The sequence below is a fragment of the Protopterus annectens genome, chromosome 8.part0 (genome assembly GCF_019279795.1).
Source record: "Protopterus annectens isolate FY-2018-M chromosome 8.part0, PAN1.0, whole genome shotgun sequence".
Taxonomy (NCBI): domain Eukaryota; kingdom Metazoa; phylum Chordata; order Ceratodontiformes; family Protopteridae; genus Protopterus; species Protopterus annectens.
This window is the reverse complement of record NC_056741.1, coordinates 1,300,596,952-1,300,621,574: the sequence shown is the minus strand read 5'-3', so window position 1 is coordinate 1,300,621,574 and position 24,623 is coordinate 1,300,596,952. Positions and strand designations below refer to the sequence as shown.

The 24,623-nt window shown below is 42.4% G+C and overlaps 1 protein-coding gene across 2 annotated transcripts in view; it reads right to left on the bottom strand.

Moving 5' to 3' along the window:
• LOC122809369 (cryptochrome-2-like) overlaps window positions 1-24,623 on the bottom strand; it is a 321,493-nt gene that overhangs the window by 256,239 nt on the left and 40,631 nt on the right. Inside the window, exon 1 of one of the 2 annotated variants that reach the window (XM_044080813.1) lies at window positions 12,125-12,596. The exons of the other annotated variant lie outside the window; for it this stretch is intronic. The gene's annotated coding sequence lies outside the window, so the exon portion shown is untranslated. Of the gene's footprint in view, window positions 1-12,124; window positions 12,597-24,623 lie in introns of those variants that run through there. 2 annotated transcript variants of the gene reach the window in all.

Sequence of the window (24,623 nt, the reverse complement as noted above, 5' to 3'; positions counted from 1 at the left end):
AGGATTATGCATATCAATCTTGCCTACATTTAGCTTTCTGTGCATTAAAACAGTTTTATTAGCATACTTACACAGCTGTGGGATGTCACCAGTTTGAAACTCAGCCAACCACTGGTTGAGTGTATCCCTCTTGCACCTTGTAGGTCGTTGAAAAGGTGCATACACTGTTCTCCAGTGTGTGGGATGACAGTCACACTGGATACAGCCTGAGCCAAACTACTCCAAGCCTCAGACTTGTACTGGGAGCCAGAATAGTCCCCCCTGCAGAAGCCTTTGGCTGTGGCATTTACCAGCATTTCAATAAATATCCTGAACACCTCTCCTCTGCATCCTAAACTGGGCACCTTCCCCTCTATTGCCAGACTTGTCTAACACCAGAACTAGAGCAATGGCAAATAAAGATTTAAAGATTTCCCCCCAATTCCTGTTATCATGTTTACTGGTAGTGTGCAAACCCCAGCAATGATGCCAACCATGTCTGCGTAACATTAAGCAGAAAGCAGCAGTGCCAAGCAAGGGTGAAATAAATATTTTAAATTAAAAGGTTAATCTGACACTTGATCTTAGTTTGAGGGATGTCTGTTGCTGTAGGTTGTAAATGTATTTTGAAAATTGGAAGGTAGCTGTTAACAGATATGCACTGAGGGCATAAATTTTATGAAGACTTTTTTTGCTTTATACACTGAAAATTTTGATTTTTAAAGTGTGGGATTCAAACCTAGGCACAAGGGACAAAACATTTTTTTCCACAGCGGTGATCTTCCATCTTTGGCACAGAATAAGTGCTGCTTAGACATATTCATGAATCATTCCTAAATACAGCTGACAGTTTGAGGTGTTACACATGTATGTGTGTGACCTGACAAGGTTCTTGTATAGAGACTCAGTTGGGTATGTGTCTTAGTTAACTGCTATGGCCATTCAAGTCCAGATAGCAGAATTATACTTACAGAAATATAGTGGACAGTATACCCTCAGTCATACATCTGAAAACACAATAAGGGTGCCTTATCTCTCATACATTTAATTCATATCTTCTCCACTATCAAGTAAGACTGAACATAATGGGAAATGGAACAAAAGTAAAAATGTCTGGAATGTTCTGTATTAGAACCCAGGACATGTGTATGGCACCCCTAGACCTACACCTATTATACAAGTGTTATTTCAACATTCTTGGGGCATTTTTCTGTTCATTGTTATAAACTGGACTTGCACAACTTTAAAAATATGTTGCACTCCCTGTATTAGAACTCAGGACCATATGCATTACAGCTCTACACTTACACCTGCTGCCACAGTAATAGTTACATGACAGTTCCATAACTCCCTAGTCACACTTAAGTTGCGTGTGTTAACTGTCATGCAATGCCACTTAGCTTGTTTGCTCAGTGCCCAACAGAATTAATTGAATGTATCCGTTTTCAATTATCATCGGTCTGCGTCCTGTATGGAGGTGTTGGGGAAGTTTGCCAACTGCTGCTCAATGCTGCTTAGCAGCGTTTCATGATGAAAAGCAAAAGTGCAACAGTGCATCTTTTTTGACCTTTACACTTTTACAGATGCCCTGTTTGCAGGTGTTCTGTCTGCTTCCTGTGTGGGCCACTAGCCTGGGTTTGTGCACTGCTAAGCACCACATAAATGAGATAAACAATGCCACACTTGACATTTACTGTTTCTCCATTTCCCTTGTTTGCGCTAAGTGGCGCACCAAGCAAACACTGCAAATTTTAAAGAAAAGGAAAAGTAGTTGAAATGAAGAAAAGCAATCTATGAAATAAACACTGCAACATTTTTTTCGGTACACATTAAATATTTTTACACAGGTCTGAATTTGAACTCTCTCACCAACGAAACTTCAGAACACAATAAGAATGTCCAAACAGAGTCACAGTTGGGGGTACAGAGGTTGAATCTGACATTGAGGCTTAAATTTAGCCATCCCCTGTAATTCCATCGGACACAGCCAGTAGGCCTATGCCAACCCGTTCCAGTGAGCCCTCAGATATTGGACTGGTGGAGGGTGATACACTCGATCAGTGAAGTGTGGTTACTGTGGCTTCAGTGCCTGTTGACTCTGGCTGAAGCCAAAGTGTGGGTGAGGTGCCAAGCAGGAGGGTTGTCAGGGGTGCTCAGAGGAGGCCTGCTGTCCATCTTCCATCTGATCCAGGTATGTCTTCCTGTGCTATTCAACATATGTTTAGTGCCATCATGGAGGCACAGGCACATTCCCATAGGTTCTCCACAGAAATTCTTAGGGTTGCAGATGTGGCACAGACTGACATGCATGACGGCCTCCACCATGTTGCAGACTCAATGGATTGGATGAATGACATGTTGAGACGCATAGCTTCTGAGATGGAACGTCTGCTGGAAAGGGGATGGCATCCTTGTGGACGTAGGTCACCTACATCATCTGTTAACCAACATGGCCATGCCCGATCACAGGCCCATAGTGGCACTACTCACACTGCTCCATCAGTGGTTGAGGTGTCCACACCCAGATATGGCAGGCCATGGGGTCGTGGTCATGGGTGTCCTTGTTCACTGGATGAGCTCCCCCTCACATCAGTCATGCTCAGGTAACAGCGGTGCATATGACCATAGGTGTGTACGTGCCAGTGCAACACCTAGTAGAGCCAGTTCTTGTGGTCGGATACTTCAACGATGAACTGCCACCTCTACCATGCACGGCTCACACCTGTCCGACATACCAAGACATAAAGCTAGCATACACTCGCACACCAATTTCATCTGGAAGACACACACACAAAACAGTTACATGGTTCAGCTGCGAAGCTTAAAGCTGATTTTGTCTCACTTGCCGACTTGTACTTTATCCAAATGTCTGCCTACTTCTCTTTCTTACACACACACACACACACACACACACACACACACACACACACACACACTCTCATCGACCTTTTGTGTCAGCCTAGGTTTCCTGCCCCCCCCAAACACACTACCACCCTGTGCAAGTGACAAGTGTGCCATATTCTTGTACTCTATATTTTGGATTCAGGGATACATAACATTTGTGTCTGATGCTCAAGGTGCATAGCTGACTTAATCCTTAGTATATCTGTATTTGTGTTGTTGTTTTGCTAATTGTACCTTTGACATGTTTTGGCCTTAGAAAGTTAAACAGTTGATAGAATCAAACATTTTCTGCATCAGTATTGTTAACAATTTTGTGAAGGTTGTGTAGTCTGAAACTGAAATGTGTCTTACTTTCTAACTTCCCTAATTATTTTCCCAGTACAAAAGTATGATGCTAAACTGTGGACATTCGGTGACCATCAGCACTTTTGAGTGGTATCACTGTATGAATCTTTAATGCCTGAGGCCTACTAATTGATACAGGACACATGTAGTCACATAATTCTCTGCTGTTACCTGTTATAGTCATTTCTGTACAAATCACCCACCTTTTACTTGCTTACATTACCAAGTAACAACATGCAAGGATATACCATTCATTCGCATCATTACACAGTACACTCCAAGTTCAACACTTACCTTGTAAATCCAGCAGTTGCAAAAGTTTTACTTCAGGGCTAACTCTGATGCTAGTAGTACACACTCTTTACATGGACAGGTAAAGGCTGTGAGCATTGCCTAGCATCAATATTACTATATGTATATGTGTGTAGGAGGAAGGTTTTAACCCCCTTAGGTAGTAAGTGAGTCTGCTATGTGTTGACGCTTACCAATGTGAGGACATATTGAGTATGCCTATGTCTGCCTACACCCAAAGCAATTGCTGGTTCCTCCACTGACTCCTCACCTGCTTGTGGGTGTGGTGACCTTGCCATTTGTGGTGGTATGCGTGCCCCTTCCACTGCTTTCTCAGGATGATGTTGTGTAGCATGGCACATATGGTGAATATTTCAGTACATGTATGTGGATTGTACTGCAGGGCTCCTCAGATGTATCTACGCATCAAAACCACGACTTCAGCAGCCCAAACACACTCTCTGTGACATTTCTGGTTTGAGTGTATGCCTCATTATGACATTTTTCAGCAAGTGTGTGTGCATTTCTGATGGGTATCATCAGCCACAGTTCTAGTGCATAACCTGCATCCTCCAGTAAATAACCCAATGGGATATCCCCCCTAATGAACATCTGAAACAGTTGGGAGGTGTACCAGATATGAGTCATGGTAACTGCCTGGGTTGCCAGCACACAAGTACAAGATGATTCCTTCGGCATTACACATAACCTGGCAGTTAACAGAGTGAAGCCCTTTCTATTTATGTAGAGCTTTTACTGTTCCTCAGTTGGTGCCCTGATTTCTATATGTGTACAATCTATGGCACCCAGTACTTTAGGGTAGTGTGCTACAGGGTAGAACTACTGCATATATGTGGCCCTATCCTCAGGAGTACAGGGAAAATATATGTGGTCACTGGCATGTTGGAGTATAGCATTCAGGAATTGATGGAGCATCTTGGATGCTGATGCCTGTGAAACCCCCAGCATGCCCCCTGTTGATCTCTGAAAGGTTCCTGTAGCAAAAATTCTAAGTGGTACACATACCTTTGTCTCCACTGGTGGGTTGCCATTCGTTTGCCTGGGTCTGAGCTGAGGATGACAGAGGTTGCAGAGTTCCTGTAGTATGTCTCTACCAACCCTGTAGCCCTCTACAATTTCCCCATCATTCAGACTGTGATAAGTTAACCGGGGTCTGCAAAATCCTCTCCTTCTTGGCTGTGGTCTATTAGCAACAGAAGCAGCAACAGAGACTTCAGCCCATTGCACATACACATGAATTAGAGCGACAGTAGACCCTAAAATTGTTTCTGTATAGACTTCTTTCTATGGCTGTATTCCAACAGGTTTTGAAATTCGCAGGGAAAACCAGCACGGAGTCTACATGATTGCGTTATATAGCTTGTTAAATAGTTCCTTCGTTTTGGATTGGGTGATTAGCACACAGGTCAGTTGCATACGTTGTAATTAGCATGCCACAGTGTTTACCTTGTTTGTGCGACTCTACACACTGCGTAGTGCCACTTACTTAATCCAAAACAGAGCATTACTGTGTGTGTCGCGACACTCACACTGTGTAAACAGACCGTATAAGGTTTAATGAATCTGGCCAATGGTCTTTTTTGTGTGACCTGCGTCCACAAGGATGCCATCCCCTTCCCAGCAGACGTTCCATCTCAGAAGCTACCTGTCTCAACATGTCATTCATCCAATCCATTGAGTCTGCAACATGGTGGTGGCAGTCATGCATGTCAGTCTGTGCCACATCTACAACCCTAAGAATTTCTGTGGATGAATGATTGGCAGCTGAAGACATGGCTAAAATCCATTTTGTCGCAAATCAACAAATGCTAGAGCACTCCTTTTGGACTGACTTCTTAGACAATCTTTTTCAATACCTGACTAGCAAGCACAGTTGTGTAAAATCTTACCATAATGGTAGATGTCCTTGCCTTCACTGCTGCAGTATTCCTTAAGTATTCCATACAAATGGGTTTTTCCTGCTGTGAAGCCCTCCGTCCGGCCAGTTTACAAAAGTCTATTGTTGCTTTAAGGTACAATGAACATCACCAGCGCACTCCTTGCATAAGGTAGGGCATAATGGTAACATTCAGGTGTACCATCCACAGAACAGATTGCCCAAGTAGGAACAGCAGTCCAAGGAAAACCAAGGAGAAACTGCACAGCCAGGAAGGGAAAAAAAAACAGGGGGATGGAGAAGGGAGTGAATACTGCAGCGGTGAAGGCAAGGACATCTACCATTATGGTAAGATTTTACACAAATGTACTATGTCCTTACATTCACTGCTGTAATACTCCTTATGAATGGGAGACTGCAAAAGCTCAAGAAGAAACCTGGGAGGAGGAAGCAGCAGGGCCCTCCAAGAAGCTATGAAGAATGGCAGCAGCAAAACCAGCTCTAGCTCTGGAGATACCATCCAACTGGTAATGTTTGGTAAAGGTATGCACAGGAGTCCAGGTAGCAACTTGAAGAACAGAATTAGCATCTAAGCATTTGAAAAAAGCAGCAGAAGAAGCCACAGCTCTAGTGGAATGAGCCTTTACAGAAAAAGAAAGGCTCTCACTATGAAAAGTGTAACAAAAGGAAATAGCCTTTGAAATCCAAGTGGAAATAGTTTGCTTGGTAATAGCCAAACCTAAAGACCTAGGATGAAAGGAAACAACTGGTCAGACTTTCTGATAGCTTTAGTTTTATCCAAATAAAATCTGAGCTGTCTATGCACATCCAAGATATGCAACACCCTCTCACTGTCAGACTGCAGAGAGGTAAAAAAAAGTAGGCAAATTAATAGACTGATTAAGTGACAACTCATTAAACACCTTGGGTATGAAAGGGGATTAGCACGCAAGGACACCCTGTCCTCATGAAATATCAAAAAAAGGTGGACAAGCCATAAGGGCTTGCGAATCAGACACCCGTCTGGCAGAAGTAAGAGCTAACAAAAGAACCATCTTCCAAGAACAATCTTGCAAGGAAGCTGAAACAGCAGGCTCAAAAGGAGCCTGAGTCAATTTTTCCACAACAAAATTAAGATCCCAGGGAGGAGAAACAGGCTTCATGGGAGGTCTAACATTAAGGACATCTTTAAAAAATTTCTTAGCCTCAAATCTAGAAGCTAATGGGAGGAGTTAAAGGCAGACAGGCAGAAAGAAATGATAAGTGGGCCTTAATAGAAGAATAGACCAAACAGCATTGAGCAACTCACACAAATGAGAAAGAACCAAAGGAATATCCACAGAAAGTGGGTCCAGGTCACAAAAAGACACCAAACAGAAAACCTCTTCCATTTAGATAAGTAGGATTTCCTAGTAGAAGGTTTCCTGGCCTCCTGCTGGACCTGCAGCATGGCCTCAGGTGTCTATGAGGATATAAACCCTATCATCCACAGTGACAGTTGATGCGTGGACAGATGGGGATGGATGAGAGACCGCTCGTCTTGTGTGAGGACATCCATCCTGTGAGGTAACTTGTGATGACTGCCCCTGGCTAGATGCAGAAGTAGAGGGAACCAGTGCTGTCATGGTCAAAAGGGAGTCACCAGCAAGATTTTGGGAGCATCTGGTTGAATCTTGAACAGGACTCTTAGAATGAAAGGAAGGGGAGGGAATTCATAAAGAAACATCCCCTTCCAAGAAAATGACAGGGCGTACACCTTCCATACCAGAGGACCTGGGAATCCGGCACAAAACAGAGGAAGTTGTCTGTTCAGAGGGGAGGCAAAGTGATCTACTTGAGGATGACCCCACTGGTGAACAATGTCCAGAAACACATCAATGTGAAGCATCCATTCATGGGACTGAGTGAAGGACCTGCTCAAATTGTCTGCCACAATGTTCCGATATGAAGGAATGTAAACTACCTGAAGAGTCATATGATACTGGATATCCAGATCCCATACAAGAAGTGCCAGCCGGCAAAGACAGTAGGATCTCGTACACCCCCCCCCCCCGGTTTGTTGATATACCACATGACTGTGGTATTTTCTGTGAACACCTTGAGAGGCCCTGCAGAGAAGAGAGGATGAAAGGCCTGCAAAGCCAGCATAAGAGCCCTCATCTCTTTGATGTTGATGTGTTCCTTCCGCTGATGAGACAACCACACTCCCTGAACCCTCAGGAAGTCAAATGTTGCTCCCCATCGCACATCTTAAGCATCTGTGAAGAGATCCCGAGGGGGAAGAGGAGGCTGAAAAGGGAGCCCTGGGTTCAGAAACAACTGCAGAATCCACCACAGAAGTTCTTTCTTGAGAAACGGGAGAAGAGAAACAGGAAAGTCTAGAGGATGCGCATGCTGAAGCCACACTGACTTCAGAAACCACTGGAACTTCCTCATGTGGAGTTTGGCCAAAGGAAGCATTGGAATGGTGGAAGCCATGAACCCCAGACCTCTCAGAAACTCCCTGGCTGAAATGGAGGCCAGGGGAAGAAGAGTTTGAAGAAAGAAACAAAAGTTAATGCCTTTGGAGGAGGGAAGAATGCCAACATTAGCACCATTTGAAATCTGCAACCCAGAAAGACATGATCCTGAAAATGAGTTAGGAAAGACTTTTTGCAGTTTATGGTGAACCCCAGTAAAATGAAGACTTTGCAAAAGGACCCCCTGGAGAAGATGCTTGAATCAGTAGGTTGTCCATATAAGGAAAGATTTGGATCCCTTGAAGCCTGCAAAAGACAATCACATGAGTGAGGCATTTGGTGAACACCCTTGAGGCAGTAGAAAGGGCAAAGCACAGAACTGAAAATGCCAGGAAGCAATAGAGAAACGCAAAAATCTCCTGAAAAGAGGATGGCTCGGAATATGGAGATAAGCATCCTTGAGGTCCAGAGACACCAGAAAGGCCTGAGGGAGCAAGAGAGGAAAAGGGGACTGAAGGGACAACATCCAAAAGGAAGGCACCTTCTGAAAGGTGTTCAGACGGGAGAGGTCTAGAATAGGTCTCCAAGTACCTTCTTTTCTGAGCACTAGAAATATTCTTCAATAAAACCTTTTCCCACTTTGGGACACAGACACTTCTTGAATAGTACCCTAAGACAAGAGGTCCCGAAGAACCTCTGGGGAAAAAGGAAGCTGTTCCCGAAGAGGCCGAGAAATGCCCATAAAAGGAGGGTGGGATATCCAGACCATGAAGTACCCATGGCGAATGATTGACAGAACCCAAGAATCCTGGGTGAACTGGAGCCAAAAAGGAAGAGAAAAAGGAATGTGGCTGGGAATGGGTGGATAGTCAGACAGTACCTGGTTTGTCAGGAAATGAAGGCTTAAGAATCCCTGCAGTCTGAGTGGCCTTAGCAGGAGGAGTCCATTTACTATACTTTTTACTTTAGAAGGAGGGCAAGACTGCCTACGAATAAAGGCAGGCTTAAAAGGGTAGTTCCACTGAAATTTAGGCATAGGTGAAACAAAGGCATCCTTAAGCTCCTGTAAAGCCTTCCTCTTGTCCTGAAGAGACTTAAATAAACCAACAGCCGCTTCACCAAACAAAAAAAAAACAAAAAAACAAGAGTATTATCCAGAGGAGCATCCAGCAACTTAGCCTTAATTTCATCAGGCAAAGATTGAAGCCGAAGTCAAAAATATCTCCTCAGAACTGAACCAGAAGCAGCAGCCCTTGAAGGGGCATCTGCTGCATCATAACTACATTTGATAGAATGATAAACTACCTGAGAGGAAGTCCCAAGCAAGGAAAGAAAAGATTTACCCTCAGAATCTGGAAGATCAGAAATAACCTGACAAGCCTGAGAAAGAAGAGCCAAAACATACCTATAGATATGGGTCTGATAATTAATGGCCCTAAAAGCTAGGGTAGATGAAGTATAAAAACTTTCTTACCCAGCCTATCCATGATACTACTGTCTTTGTCAAAAGGCAGTAACCTGGACGAAGGAAGCAATTGGGATGGCTTATCAGATGCTACAGAAACCACAGAGGGGTCAGCAGCAGACCATTTAATCAAAAAGGAACAATCCTCAAGCAGTGTATAAAACCTATCTGACCTCCTGGGAGCAGAGGGCAGAGAATCCAGCACTTTACAGGCAGTGGAAAAAACATCCAATAAAGTGAGCAAGACAGGAGGAATGGCCACTGGTTTAGGAGATTCCATCTGCAGTAACTCATAGTACTTCTTATGGATATCTGAAACCTGGGCACAATCCCACTTAAAAATTCCATCATCCTGGAGACTTGTGTCTCCAAAGAAAATATCCCCAGAAGAATTATCTAGAGTATGAGAATTCTCCTCCTCAGACTCGTAGTCTAAAGGAGAAGGAATCTGGGTAGAATAAGCAAGGGAGTCATCATCAGAATCCACCTCAAAAGAATGCAATTCTCTGGGCCTTTTAGGAGAAAAGGAGGACCAAGGAGGAGCAAGAACTGAAACCCCTTGAGGAGGTTACAACGACAGCAAAACATTAAATAACCCTGAGTAAAGCCCCGTCACTCACTTTGTGGACCGCTAGAAGCAGAAGAAACCTGGCTAGTTTTCTGTTCCTTTCTTAAAGGACAGCCGTCCTAGAAACCTGATAAGGCCCAGCATTCCACAACTGCAGTAGGAACCTCATCCCTAAAGAGAAACTGCGGAACCCCACTAGACCCCCTCGGAAACAGTCAACCGTGGTTCCCTCTGAATGCCCAAAACGGATGCCTGCAAAGCCTCATCAGACATACTGCCCCCGCCAGATCCTCACTGGCCTCCAATCCAGATGAGGTAGAATAATCTGACAAAACAACTGGGTGAGCCTCCGGGTGCATAATAACCTCAGGAGAAATTCCCGGCAGAGGCTGGGCAATGGAAGATTCCGGTCTTACCTTACTCACCTTCTTCTTCCCAGATGGCTGACCCTTGGGGCGGGAAGTTCCATCCATAGTATCCACAGCAAGAAGCTTAAGTCGCTGGTTCTCAAGGTACAAGGAAAGGTAAGAAAGCCTACTACAAGGAGTTTTCAGGATAAATGCCTGACAAATTGAACAACACATATGGTCGTGTGCAGCACCAAGACAAAAAAAGACACTTATCGTGGCGGTCTTTATGGGGAATCAGTCTCCCAGACTCCCAAGCAGCACAAAACAAACAGAAAAAGTAACCAAAAAAACAACTTGGTACTTATCTGTAAATGTGAGGACTCCAGCAAACAGGAGTAAGCCCAGAAAAGCCAACTAACAGAAAAATGGATGTATGCAACAGACCGGCGGTTAAAACAATGTTCGGAGTGGCAGCAAAGAAGTTCAGAGGATGGCACGTCTGAATGTCACCTTTATGCCCTACCTTACGTAAGGAGTGCGCTGGTGACATTCAGCATACCTTAAAGCAATGGTAGACTTTTGTAAACTGGCCGGATGGAGGGCTTTATGGCAGAGAATCCCCATTTGTAAGGAATACTGCAGCGGTGAAAGTAAAGACATCTTAAGTTATACTTCTAGATTTAAGGAAAACAACTGTTGCTTTGATTACTTTTATAACAGCTGTCATATGCAAAAATTCATTCAGTGACTGTGCATTTGACTGGCTATAAAAATAAACTTTATTTCTATTCATTTCAGTTTACAGAGTTGTGCTTCTGGTTATCCGATTTAATAAACTAGCTCTGTTGTCGTGCAGGGATGAAGTCCCGACTTAGACACATGCAGTCCTTGTTCTGGCAGTAGCTCAGTAACCTGTTGGGCGGAGGGATCGGTCAGGAGTGCATAACATTGCTGGTTCAGCTTTCTGGAGGTGGGGTGCTACATGGTCCTGTGCTACAGCTCCCACTGGAGACAAAAGACTATTATAAGGGAGTACTGGCTTTTATGGGGGTTGGGCAGGCTTCAGGGATACATCACTTGAAGAAGTTCAGCTTTTGCGCTGTGGCAGCCCTTACGGGTATCCACGTCACATCAAACTATGGGTGTTACTGAGCATGTGCTGTGGGGTTAGGATCAAAATAAACAAACACAACTGTTGATCGCTGTCTAACGATTTCTCTCATCAGGCTGTTGCCCTGTTGTAAGGGGAACAAACGGGCTGCCTGGCCAACAAAGGTAGTAATAGTTGACAGGCAGAGAGACAAAAAACCTTAAAAGTTATTTTATTAGACTAACCCTAACGAAGTGCACATAAGCTCTCCAGTTAATAATAAGTGTCCCCGATTCCTTGAGCACTATTGTATGAAATTTTAAAAAGCGGATTTTCTGCACGTACACGGCTATATATTTGTAAATCACATGTAGAGCGGAGTGCTTTACGTTCATTCATCTTTTTTCCCCCCCACTACCACCACCTTTTTATTTGTACCCGACGGAGGGGGCGGAGCCTAGCCCAGCAAGCACAGCGCAAAAGCTGGACGATACAGACAGCTATTTGTCACAGAAAGTCTATTCACAATCGAAAAGGGCAGTTTTGAACACCGCCAAAGCAGAAACACTTGACTGGTATTAGATTTTGTAGATGATACGTGATGTCCTGGTGTTGGACTTGGAAATAGACAAAATACTACACGTGAAATTAACTTACATTTGTATACAAAGGTATGGCTCCAATGATATATTTGGGCATGTTTAGCTACAGCTACATGACAGCCGCCGCTTACAGAGGCAGTAGCTACTCACACACACAAAACTAATATTTCTTACCTAATGCAATGCTCTCTTCAGGATGGAGAATATTCATATATGTACTATAGTCATTAGAATTCGAGTTGCAAATCCATGTACTAACGACCACAGAAGCGAATCTCCATAACTGTTCAGCTTCCCCTCCGCATTAGTCTTGAACTTTACTAAACCTCAGTCAGCTCCTCAAGGTTTGCACCCAGACACTAAAACCGTGTTTATCGTAGTGCTGAGAGAATCCGTCTGTTTGTCGTGACCCACTCCACTGCTGGATGCATTCCGAGAAGAAATCCCTAAATGACAGCACTTTCTATTAAGGCTTATATTGCAACTCCCTTTTTACTTCTGCATTAGTGAGATAATGAATAACATTTATGGTTTTGTGGATACTAACATAAACACAATCGCCTTGCTAACAATACATGTTACTATACACGTTCTTCTAAAGCAAGTTGCATAACTATTCTCCACAAGCTTCCGGCTGAAGTTGTTACAAAACAATCAGTGAATACGTCACTTGGAGGCGTTTCATTAGATAGACCAGAAATACATTTTGATGATTGGCAGACGCTCGAAATCAAGGAATTACACCTGTCCTCATCTCGTTTTAATTGTTAGTGCACCTGCGAGCGCATTACAGTGGTCTTTGCGTTTGGTTTGGTATCTGGGCTGTAAAACTAAAACATACACCGTAAGCATGAACATACCCCCATAATACGTTGGCTCATACCTCTCTTAACTGTCCATATTTTTGGTCTTGAAATCATACCTCTCAACCTCTTAGAGCAAGAAATCTGGACAAAGCCACAAATAATGGGGGGACAAAGGCACGAAAATAGGGACATTTGTTAAATATTGATGTTACAAACTTAGAAAGTTTACAGAATAAACAGGTTTTGCATTAGCATGAATTTTCTAATGGATATGAAGTTCTGTAACTCAAAAGGTCTGCCATTATTTTCTGACACCAGACCTCAGTGATTTGCCACTGATTTTTCAGAAAACCACAACTTTATGAGAAACAGACCAAAAATATGCAGCAAAAATCTGGACATTCTACTAAAATTTGGACAGTTGACAGGTACGTCTGTTCCTCATAAAATGTGGGGTTTTCACTCACAGGTAGTCACGTTATGTAAATCTGTTTTTGGAAATACAAAATAAGCATGATCCGTACCCCTTAATATATCAAAGTCAAAGTAAATTTTATTGTAATTTAGAACAAAATTACGTGCATCAGCTCAATTCTTGAGATTACAAAGGAAAGTGAAACAAAACGTACAAGTAGAGGAATAAACATAGCTACCAAATACAATTCTACTTCCAATACACGCAAGAAAGAGCAGAGACATTTACCAACACTCATGTATAAAAAGAATACCCTCCCGAGTTAAATTAACTACCCTATTTAAAGTAATACAAACCACACTACAGATTAAAATGCCTAAATTATTTGTCTGATATTGCACTTGAGTGAGTTAAATAATACTGGCTATGGATATAATAAATATTGCACTTATGTGCAATATGTGTAAGTATATATTGCACAATGCCCAGGTTCAGAAGTCTAATCACTGTTGGGTAGAAACTGTTATTGAATCTTGTAGTCCTGCAGCGGATGCTGCGATAGCTCCTGCCCAATACCAGATGCTTAAACAGTCCATACATAGAATACGTGTTGTCTTGTATTATTTTGGAGTCCTTTCGACTGCTTCTTGCAGAATAAAGATGTTGTATCGATGGAAGAATGGAACCTGTTAACTTCTCTGCAACCCTTACCACTCTTTGTAGCGCCTTCCTTTCTGTAACTGTGCAGCTTCCAAACCACACTGTGAAGTTGCAGGTGAGGATGTTCTCTATTGCACCTCTACAGAAGGTGGAGGGAATATGAAGAGGAAGCTTAGCTTTTTTTAGCCTTCTTAAAATGTGGAGGTATTGGTGCGCTTTCTTGCCCAGTTGGCTGGTGTTTCCCAACCACAAGAGATCCTCTGATATATGTACTGCTAACCCTCTCTACACCCTCACCATTCATCCTAAGCACTGGGTAGTTTGTTCTCCTTTTCCTGAAGTTGATGATAATCTCTTGGTTGGCATCATACCTCTCACAACTGTCCTGATTTTTATCTCATATTTTTAGTCTGTTTCTCATAAAATGTGGGTTTTTCTTGCAAATCATTGAGGACTGAAGTCACTAAATAATGACAGACATTAAGATTTCTTGTTCTTAGAGTCTGAGAAGAATAGTTGGTGTGTGCGGTTGTTGTAATGAGTTGATGGCTCTGGGAAGGGTGGTAACCGCCCTCTTCATAGAATACAAAGCAACATGGTGTAAATGCATAGCCCAACCATTATGCATGACTCTCAATTTCCCCTTATTGACATTGGCACAAAATCAGGAAAGATTTATAAATGGAACTCTTATTTACGCAGAAAACTAACAAAACAGCACATTTGGCATTGAGTCGGCATGCATTTTCTGAAGAATAAATAGTACAGGCAAGGGTCAAATAACTAATTCCCCATCGTAATAGGAACAGGCAAGCAAAAACTGAGGGTAATGCTACTCAATGCTAGAAGTCTAAATCTCAAAATGCACTCACTTGAGGCACTCCTTAAAATGGAGAACATCGCTATCTGTGCAGTGACTGAGACCTGGTTCAAGGCTCCAGAGAACACCCCTGCACTACCAGGCTATAACTCATACCACACTTTTCGGCCATGTAACCTGGACTGAAACACCAAAGGCAGAGGTGTGTCCATATTCATTAAGGATATCCACACCTCCAGGCTAGTTGTTCAGCATAATGCATCCGAGGTTATCCAAGTGCAACTAACTCTGGGCAAGACTTCAGTCCAAATTGTAGCTTGCTACAGATCCCCCCACCATGCCCCAGGATTCCCACTCCTCTTTTCTTGATGTACTGGAAAATATTAGGGTTCAACCAAACACCCTAATAATGGACGACTTCAACTACCCCACTATTAACTGGGAAAACTACTTGTGTACCAACTCCTTAGCTCAACGCTTTCTGGAATTCATAAACTCCAATGCCCTGGATCAACTTATCCACACACCCACCAGGGGCAACAATATCCTAGACCTAGACATTACCAACATGAGTGACCAGTATTCCACACCTGAAGTCAACTCCTCGTTGGTCCGATCCGACCATAAGCTAATCACCCTTGATATCCACACCCCGCCCCCACCCCCCATTAAGGAAACCACGGTAAAAAAATTCTACAAAGCCAACTTCATGCTTCTTAAGACAGAAGTGGTGAACTTCATGACACCCATGCAGATGGACAGTACAGTTACAACTGCTGAATCCTACACAAATGCACTCTATAAGCACTTACACGAGTGCATGGATCTTGCTATCCCAAACAGAACCAAGACGCTATCCTCCAAAAAAAAGGAAGCCAATCTGGTGGTCCCCTACCATAAACAAACTGTACAACAGAAGGAAGAAACTGTTGCAAAAGAGAGTAAAATCCCATGAGTGGAGGAGCTCCCTGGTCAGCCTCAGTAAGAAGATGAGATTCCTTATATGATCCTCCAAAGCTAGCTACGAAAACAAAATTGCCACTAATTCTAAGGACAACCACAAAGCATTCTATATCTATGTCAAGAATCTCGATGGCAACATCCAGATCTGCTCTGAGTTACAGCACAACGGCACGAAAATTACAGAACCAACTGATATTGCCAACATCCTGGCAGATAGGTTCAGTGCTAACTTTACCCCCCCACCCCTAAAGGGCCCATATCTATACAGGAAGAATGCAGAGTCCCTGTAATCACAACTACACAGGTAAAAGCTGCACTCTCTAAAGCCAAAAACACAGCATCCATGGGACCGGACAACATCCCAGGCTGCATTTTACATGAACTTCAGAATGAACTGGCTTCCCACTTAATCACCATGTTCAATAATAGCCTCACATCAGGCTTTGTGCCCATTGAATGGTACACAGCAACAGTTGTCCCACTCCACAAAGGGGGAGCCACCATTGATCCTGGGAACTATCGACCTATTAGCCTGACGAGCCTGGTCTGCAAGGCCATGGAACGTATCATCATGGAACTCATAAACAAAGATATTGCTAACTTCCAAACTCTGGATCCCACCCAGTTCGGGTTTGTGAAAGGCAGATCATGCCTCCTGAACCTGATCGACTTCTTTGAGGCAGTCACTAAAACCGTAGATGAGGGTAAGGTGGTTCACACAGTCTATCTTGACCTCGCCAAGGCTTTCAACACCATCCCCCATTCTGGAATTGTAGCTAAACTCACTAAACTAGGTATAAATCCCTACATCACAAGATGGGTTGTCAACTGGCTCACTGACAGAACCCACACTGTAAAAGTTGCAGATTCCAAATCTGACCTCAAAGCAGTGACAAGTGGAGTACCACAGGGTTCTGTCCTGGGACCTCTCCTGTTTGGTATCTACTTCTCTGAAGTACAGACTAACACAGAAGGCCTCTGGCTAATGAAGTTTGCAGATGACTGCAAACTAGGAGCCATAATCAAGTCCCCAAATGATGTGGACATCCTACAGAAGGGTCTCGCTGAGACAGATTCCTGGTGTCAGAGCCATGGCCTCAAGCTCAATGCCAGGTGGACAGTAGTCTCTCCTTTGATAGTCACATCACCACAGTAGTCAGGAAGTCCTTCTACATGGCACACCTCATCATAAAAGGGTTCTCATCCAGGAAAAAATAGGCCATTGTTCCCCTCTACCCGACACTCATTAGACCCATTATAGAGTACAACGCCCCTTTTGGAATGTACCTCACAAGACATCTGCAGCAGCTGGAAAGGCCACAGAAGTACCTCACAAAGAGGATTACTGGCCTCAAACAAATGCCCTATACTGACCACCTCAAAAATCTCCAGCTTTACTCCGTAGCATATTGCCTACTCCGAGGTGATCTCTGCCTAACATATAAAGCTATGTCAAACCCAGAGCTGTTGGACATGCTACAACTAAAGAAATCCCAATCCCTCCGAGCTACAGACTCTAGGGACCTAAAACTTGTCACCACAATAAACAGGACATGCTGGAGGGACAGATTCCTGACCTAGAGACTTCCCATACTCTGGAACAGGCTACCCATCTATGTCAAGCAAAGTTCTTCATTAGCACTCTTCAAAAAAAATCTTGATGAGTTGATGGGAAATAGGAAATATACCCCGGGGATCACGTCTGTGTCTCTGCTCGGCAGTGGCACAGCAAAATAACTTTCTTAGGTGGCATAAGACAGGGAACCTTATTGGCTAGGCTTACGTAGGCCCTTGGGCCAATAGCCTAGTACCTACCTATGAACCTATGATTAATGTAGCGTTGACTGACTGTAATCCTCCATGATTTAGCATACAAAAATCACACATTATGAGGGAGGGGAGTGTATCTCATGAGAAAGTTTCCTCAATTTAAGTCTTAAAAAGTCCATGTTCCAGGCAGTTCCACATTAAAATGGTCGTCACACACTCATTGTTAGGATTTTTTTAATAATAAACATTGTAAATGATATTGTATCATATTAATTCATCAAAGCAACTTTAATAAGTAACACATTTTAACCATCCTGTGAGCTACTTAGTTGGACTAGTTAGTAAGCTGTTAATAAGTGTTCCATATTTTGCTCATTTCTTTCACATTATGGGAGGTAGTGTTCCACATTTTGGAGATGGAAGATTAAAGGAAAACTTCACCTTCTCCTACAGTTTAACTCAACTCTAAGGTTACTTTTCTTCCTACAATATGGTACTAGTATTCTGTAGATACAAGAAACCTGATAGTATTTTATAAAACTTTAACTTCCTTCCTTTGGAATCCATGGAAGGGGAAAAACCACCCACTTTTTTAAGCTTAACTACCACAGACACAGCAAAATCTGTAGTTTATCTTTTCAGGTTCTGCTAACAATATTATATGGGTAATTGTGATGTCAGGAGCTCAGCAGCTGCTGTAAAAAAGACAGAGATGTGTGAAACTTGTTTTCCACTGTCTTTATTGAAGAAAGGAGGAGAACTTACAATGATTCACAGCTGCTTCCAATGTAGCTATGCCTTTCATAGCAAAATGGAGCAATGGTTCAAAGGTAGTTGTCACATCTTTTTACAAATTTGCATAAGCAGCATCACAGTACTGAAATGCTAAGCTTTACATTTTAAATGTTTGTTGTTTATACTACTGTACATTTTAAGATGACTTAAATGTAGTATCAAAGACGTCTGTGACATTTAGAGAAAAGTCAGAACATATTTTTTCTTGTAATTCTTGCAAAGTATTAACACATTTACCAATTTATGCCCTCCCACCACAATAGAGCAAAACTACCCAAATCAGGATTTCTTTGCAGGAAGTGAGTTGGGTACCAACCCAATCAACTTGGTCCACTGATACTGTTTTAAGAAGGTCTTCTATGCTTTCTTGTGACATCCTCCCAGAGGAGGATGCATATCTGGTGCACAGATCCTTGGGAAGAGACATCTTCAACTGACTTTCAGTCAGTTGTTACATAAATGGAGAGTACGAGCATTTTCTGGTTAACAAAGGAAATGTAACAATTCAAGGAAACCATGATATACAGCTGAATTTACTTTATGTACCCTTTAATTAAAATATCAGGAAAGAGAAATCTGAAGTACAGTACCTTAACTATCTATTTTATCTGTTTCATCTCCCAAGCTCCTGCTTACACTTATCAAGGATACCAGAACTTGTCAGAGATTTGGGGTGCATGGCTAGGCTTAAAAAGACCCTTATGGTCATTAGCCTAGTAAACACTTATGAATCTATGAACCTATCTATATAAATAAATAAATGAATGAAAATAAAGATCTTTCCACTGTTGGCATTGGGGAACAGAATTACTTTCAAATTCTTTCCTTTCCAAGGAAATTGCAAGGATCCCTCAGAGCAGTGGCAGTCTTGACATAGAGAGCAAAGTGTGGGAGGAGGGGACAGTCAATTCATCTTGAACTACAAAAACATATGTTGAACAAAGGTCTGCAATTTAGCTACATTTTGGTTGCAGATGTATAACTCCTTAGAATATTGTAAAACAAGCCCTGAGACACACACACAAATGAGTGCCATTCAAGAAATAAAAGAAGCAATCCTGTCACAGAAGGTATATAAGATGACAGTGACTGACACTAATCCCATTAAATGTCAGTGGTATGGGAATACATCACTACTTCCTTATGTCTAGCATGACTCATATAAAGAAGACTTGAAATGGATCATGGGAAAGAGAAATGCTTGAAGAAAAACAAGATCACATTAATATATCAAGCCCCATTGGCAGCCATTTTGCAGAAGACATATAATTTGTTCTGCTTTTAGCAGTAGTTTCTTTTTATAATTTTGATATTGCTATGCTCCATATGTAAGATTTTATTATCAGGAATAGTATATATATAAGGTACTGATGATTATTACAGAATATAACTTTCATGAGTCCATAGCATGTTGGGACATGATATTATAATTTTCATGAGTCTAAATATAGCATATTAGGATGTAGAAATAAACAAACAGATGTAGAATATAGTTTTCATGAACAAACAGTATCTGAGGATATAGGGATGCAATTCTTATGACCCCGCAGCATGATGGGACATACAGAGTGAATGAAATATAACTTTTCTGTAAGCTCATAGTATGGTGAGATATATGGAATGAGTGGGTGATAGCATTACTGTTGGAAAAAATGCAAGAAATAATGATCAGACTTACATGCTCCAAGTATGGGCATCCAGGTGAAGTTTCTCTTAAATTAACTGCACAAAGTCCTGAACAGACATGAAAGGGTTATGGTAATTTTGGAGAACTGGGGCAGAATTCAAATTCATACCACATTCACATCTGACTTTGTATTTGATTTTTTTTCCTCTTCCACTGAATCATTTCCCACTGTTGTTCTAGGAATAAGAATGATCAGATGAAGAAAATGTAGTACAGCCTGTTCATAATAATGGTAGGACTATTCTGGCTACATGATATACATTTGAATTAGGTATCCTATACCCATTTTCCTGAATGAATTGAGATTCATTTCAACGATCTGTTTATGAATTTAAGGGGGAGCTGTAATAAGGATTTCCTTGGCAGAATTATTAAGATGAAGTTTTTCAGACAGAATTATGTTAGACATTAGCTAGGAAAGCTTAGCTATTTCTGCTATCTAAATATATTATATATACAAACCTAGGACATAGCTCAGTAGAAAAAGAAAGCACACAACAGGGAGATGAGAAAGTTTGAAGGACAGTAAAATACACTGAATATGAGACATGTTTCACACTGTCATTAGTTCGCAAGCAGTAGTCTGCATTCATCATATATGGGTGATTTATAACGGTTGTGAAAGACATACCCCCCAGATTTACTAATCTTCTGTGCAGGTCTAGTCTAGTCCTGCATGGAAGCGGCCACTTAGGAGCAGGATGGCAGCGTGCCATGCATAGTAATGGAGCGTGTACGAGTGCAGGGGGCATGTCTGTGAGCAGAGCTCTCAGAATAAACATGCCCCTGCAATGTTGAACAGCAGAAAGTGGAAATAAATCAGCGAGACCACTCATAGGTGTTCACATATCCCCACCAACAGTCCCCCATGTGCACAACAGCAACAGGACATAAAAATCAAAAGAAGAAACCCCTGTATTGTTGTCTAAAACTCTAAGTACAGCTAACCGTAGGTGCGCGGGTGTGCCCATTGCTTAGCTACGGTTACAGCAGCCTAAAAGGCTGAAGAGGATAACAAGGACGATATATGCAAATGAAGCATCTCAGCAATAGTGTAGTGGGTAGAGCGTTCACCTAACGAGCAGGCATTCCCAGTTCGAGTCCCAGTGAAACACAGTCTATTTTACACGGCAACGCATGGTATAAGCAATATTTGTATTGCAAAACCCACTAAATAACATACATTTTTATGAACTGGAGTACTACAGGAAATGCACATGTGAAGAGTCAGTATCATAATGAATAAGGCAGCAGTAAGCAGGTGTAAGCACAGATAAGCAGTAGTAAGCATATGTAAGCACTAGTAAGCGTGTGCAAGTGTGTTTGCATGGGGGTAAGCACTGCCGACACAGATTAAGCAAAGTAGAAGCTAACTGGGTATAAGAAACTGTGACCAGAAGCTAGCAGTGCTTACCTCCACGCAAACCCGCTTCCAACCACTTTAAAGTGCTTAAATCACACCGTATCCAATGGTCGGTGTTCTGCCCAGCAACAAACCAAACAGCTTCTGCAAGGCTGGAACCCAGGACCATGCACACCATACACAAAATGATTTACCACTAAGCCATGCCAGATATGCATAAATTGTATGTTGTCAGAAACATAACTCCAGCCCAGTCATGCAACAGTACAGAGAATGTATACCTACATCTGGATGAACATGTGTGTGCAAATATATTACTATCTAAATGGATACAACACATCTATAGATGTAGTCACATATATATATATATATATATATATATACAAATATATGAGCATATATACATGCAAATGCCGACATCTACACATATATATGTCAACACCTATATGTCCACATATACACAGCAAGTTACATATATGTACGCAGATATATGTCTCTGTAGGTATATACGGACATAGTTAGAAATATGTAAGCAAATATATATACCCATAGAGGTATATATGGCCAGACATCTGTAGATAGCAATGGTAGATTAACAGAAACATATATGTCCACATGCACTGTTAATGGGCTTGAGAGGCCCCAAACAATATATGTCTCATACGAATTGGCATACCCCCCAGCCAAACACGTCTGTCTTGCAATACACTACCAAGCTCATTGTATTGTACGTGTCTCATTTAAATAGGGATTTAAATTAGCCCTCTCTTATGTTTTGCATGTCGACATCACATTCCCCTCTCCCCCACCCACTAGGCGGGCCGACCAGTACAGGCCCATCCAACCCAGGCCATCCTCGACCCATACATTCATTACCCACAGTTCCACTCCCCCCCACCCGCTGCACACATGCAGCCACCATCCCTACCCAGTTACCAGCCCATAGCTACCACACCACCACACATTGCCCTCCCTCCACACCCCCCCTCAGGACCCATCCCGTATGTTGTCCCAACCCAAGTATCCTAGGTCTGGCACATGCTGTAGTCCATGCACATAGCCATGGGTACCTTTGTAACTCTGAGTTTAGACGAAAGTTGAATACCCAATGTTTGGGTTGTCCCACATGGGATGAATGTTTCCCTGGTACTAACAATAGATTTCATGCGTGACTCAGTTTACACTAACGGTTTTAGTTGTTGGTATCACAAACCATACGTGGCACACAAGGTTGGCCGGTATGCACACAAAACACAGTATCCAGCAATACCAGTCTACATTACAGGATATGTAGCTAAATATGTAGAGGTATGTGTGTGTATGTATATATACCCATAACTAAATATATACCTCTCCCTTTCTGTAGTACAAATAGGTTCATAGGTTGGTGCTAGGCTATCAGCCCTAGGGCCTATACAAGCCTAGCCATAACATTTCCCTGGATATTTCTTCCCACAATATTTACTTCCCTGGACCCCTGTCTAGCAGGGTGACTGACGTGATCCCCGAGGTGAATTTCCTATCTCCCATTCAATTGTCAAGGTCCATTTTGAAGAGGGCCAAAGAGGTGCTCTGCTTGACATGTATGGGCAGTCTATTCCAGAGTATGGGGAGTCTCTGGGTCAGGAACCTATCCCTCCAGCATGTTTTGTTTACTCATACATAGACAGACATATATATAAATACCCACATATAGATATATACATATGCAGACACCCATACATCCACATGTCATTAAATATATATATATATATATATATATATATATATATACATATATATATATATATATATATATATATATATATATATATATATATATATATATATATATATATATGTATGCATATATATATATATATATATATATATATATATATATATATACACACACAATATATATATATGTGTGTGTGTGTGTGTGTGTGTGTATACACAGATATATAGCTATGATATGATACAGCACATAAGAATGACATATATTCACAGGCCGTGCCAATGGGGGTGAGGGGCCCAATCAACAAACATGTAACACAAAGCACTACCCCCCCCCCCAGCCAGACAGGGGAAACATACAAACAAACACACAAACAATGTAAACAATCCACTACTCCCCAAACCACAGGCAGGACACAACCAGTGGGGAGAACACTGTGGACCCGCCAAGTCTAATCTTGCAACAGAGACAGGACCGTCCCTTGCAGGACACTCCAAAAATTGTTGATGATCGGAGTCCAGTCCCTGCAACGATTTATCAAGGCAGGGCGTGTATATACTCGGACTACAAGTTTGGGAAAGCCTGATGACCCATGGGTCGAGACAACGTACAAGATGGCTTCTGAGAAGTGGAGAGTGGGCAGTGTGTAGTGGTGTGGTTAGACCCGACCTGCACCCAGAGTAAGGATGAGTGCTGTAGAGGAGGGGCAGGTGCTGGCTGGAACGGTTCTATTCGGACCGCTCCGGGGATGTAAGCAATAGTGCGAAATGGGGAGAGCTGCTGCCTAACAAGCAGCCATTCCCGGTACAAGTCCCACTGCAGCACAGTCTGTTTTACATGGCAAAGTACGGTATAACCATATTTGTTGTTGCAAAACACTCTACATAACACCAAAGAACACATGGTCGCAACACTCCACTGTAGGCATGTAAGCCGATCTAATTAGCATCACAAGTTATTATTGTAGTCCTCACCCCTACCCAGTGATGTGAGTGTCCAACGCAACCTCCAAATGCAGTGTATATGCACAGCTGTTGCTGTAGAAGACATGGCCAGTTGTGGACCTTCCCTTCAGCCTTCCTGCACATCCCTGGATAATTCCCCTACTATCTCTCCCTCTTTGTGCCCCATGAACACCACTTACCTATCAACCCCTGTTCTATTTCTATTAATGTTTAAAGTTACATGTAGGTGACACCCTCTTCCCCAACTATATTGGCAGAATCTGGAACCCCCTACCCACATGTATTACTTTAGCTGTCCCACAGAACACATGTAAAAAACACATGCAGGAACACCACAAGCACACTTGGATCAGCACATGCTCACCACCTTGCAAAATCCCAACTTACACTCTATACCCCTACATCAACTGCTGAAACCGACATCTCTTGTCCTGCTTCGCATACAAATCCCAACATCCGACAAACCTTCCCTATTGCTCCCCTTCCAATTACTCCAACAGGCTACTATACAGTTACAGTGTCGCCCCCTCAACCTACCTACCTACCTACTCCTTCACTGTTCTCTTCTACTCTACCACACAGGTACGGAATAACTAAACCTACCCCGAATACCTGCGTGTAACCTGTCCAGAACTGTTAAACTGGAATCCAACTTCACCTTAAACAGACCTTTGTCAACAGTCATACCTGACATGTAAACCTAACCTAAGCA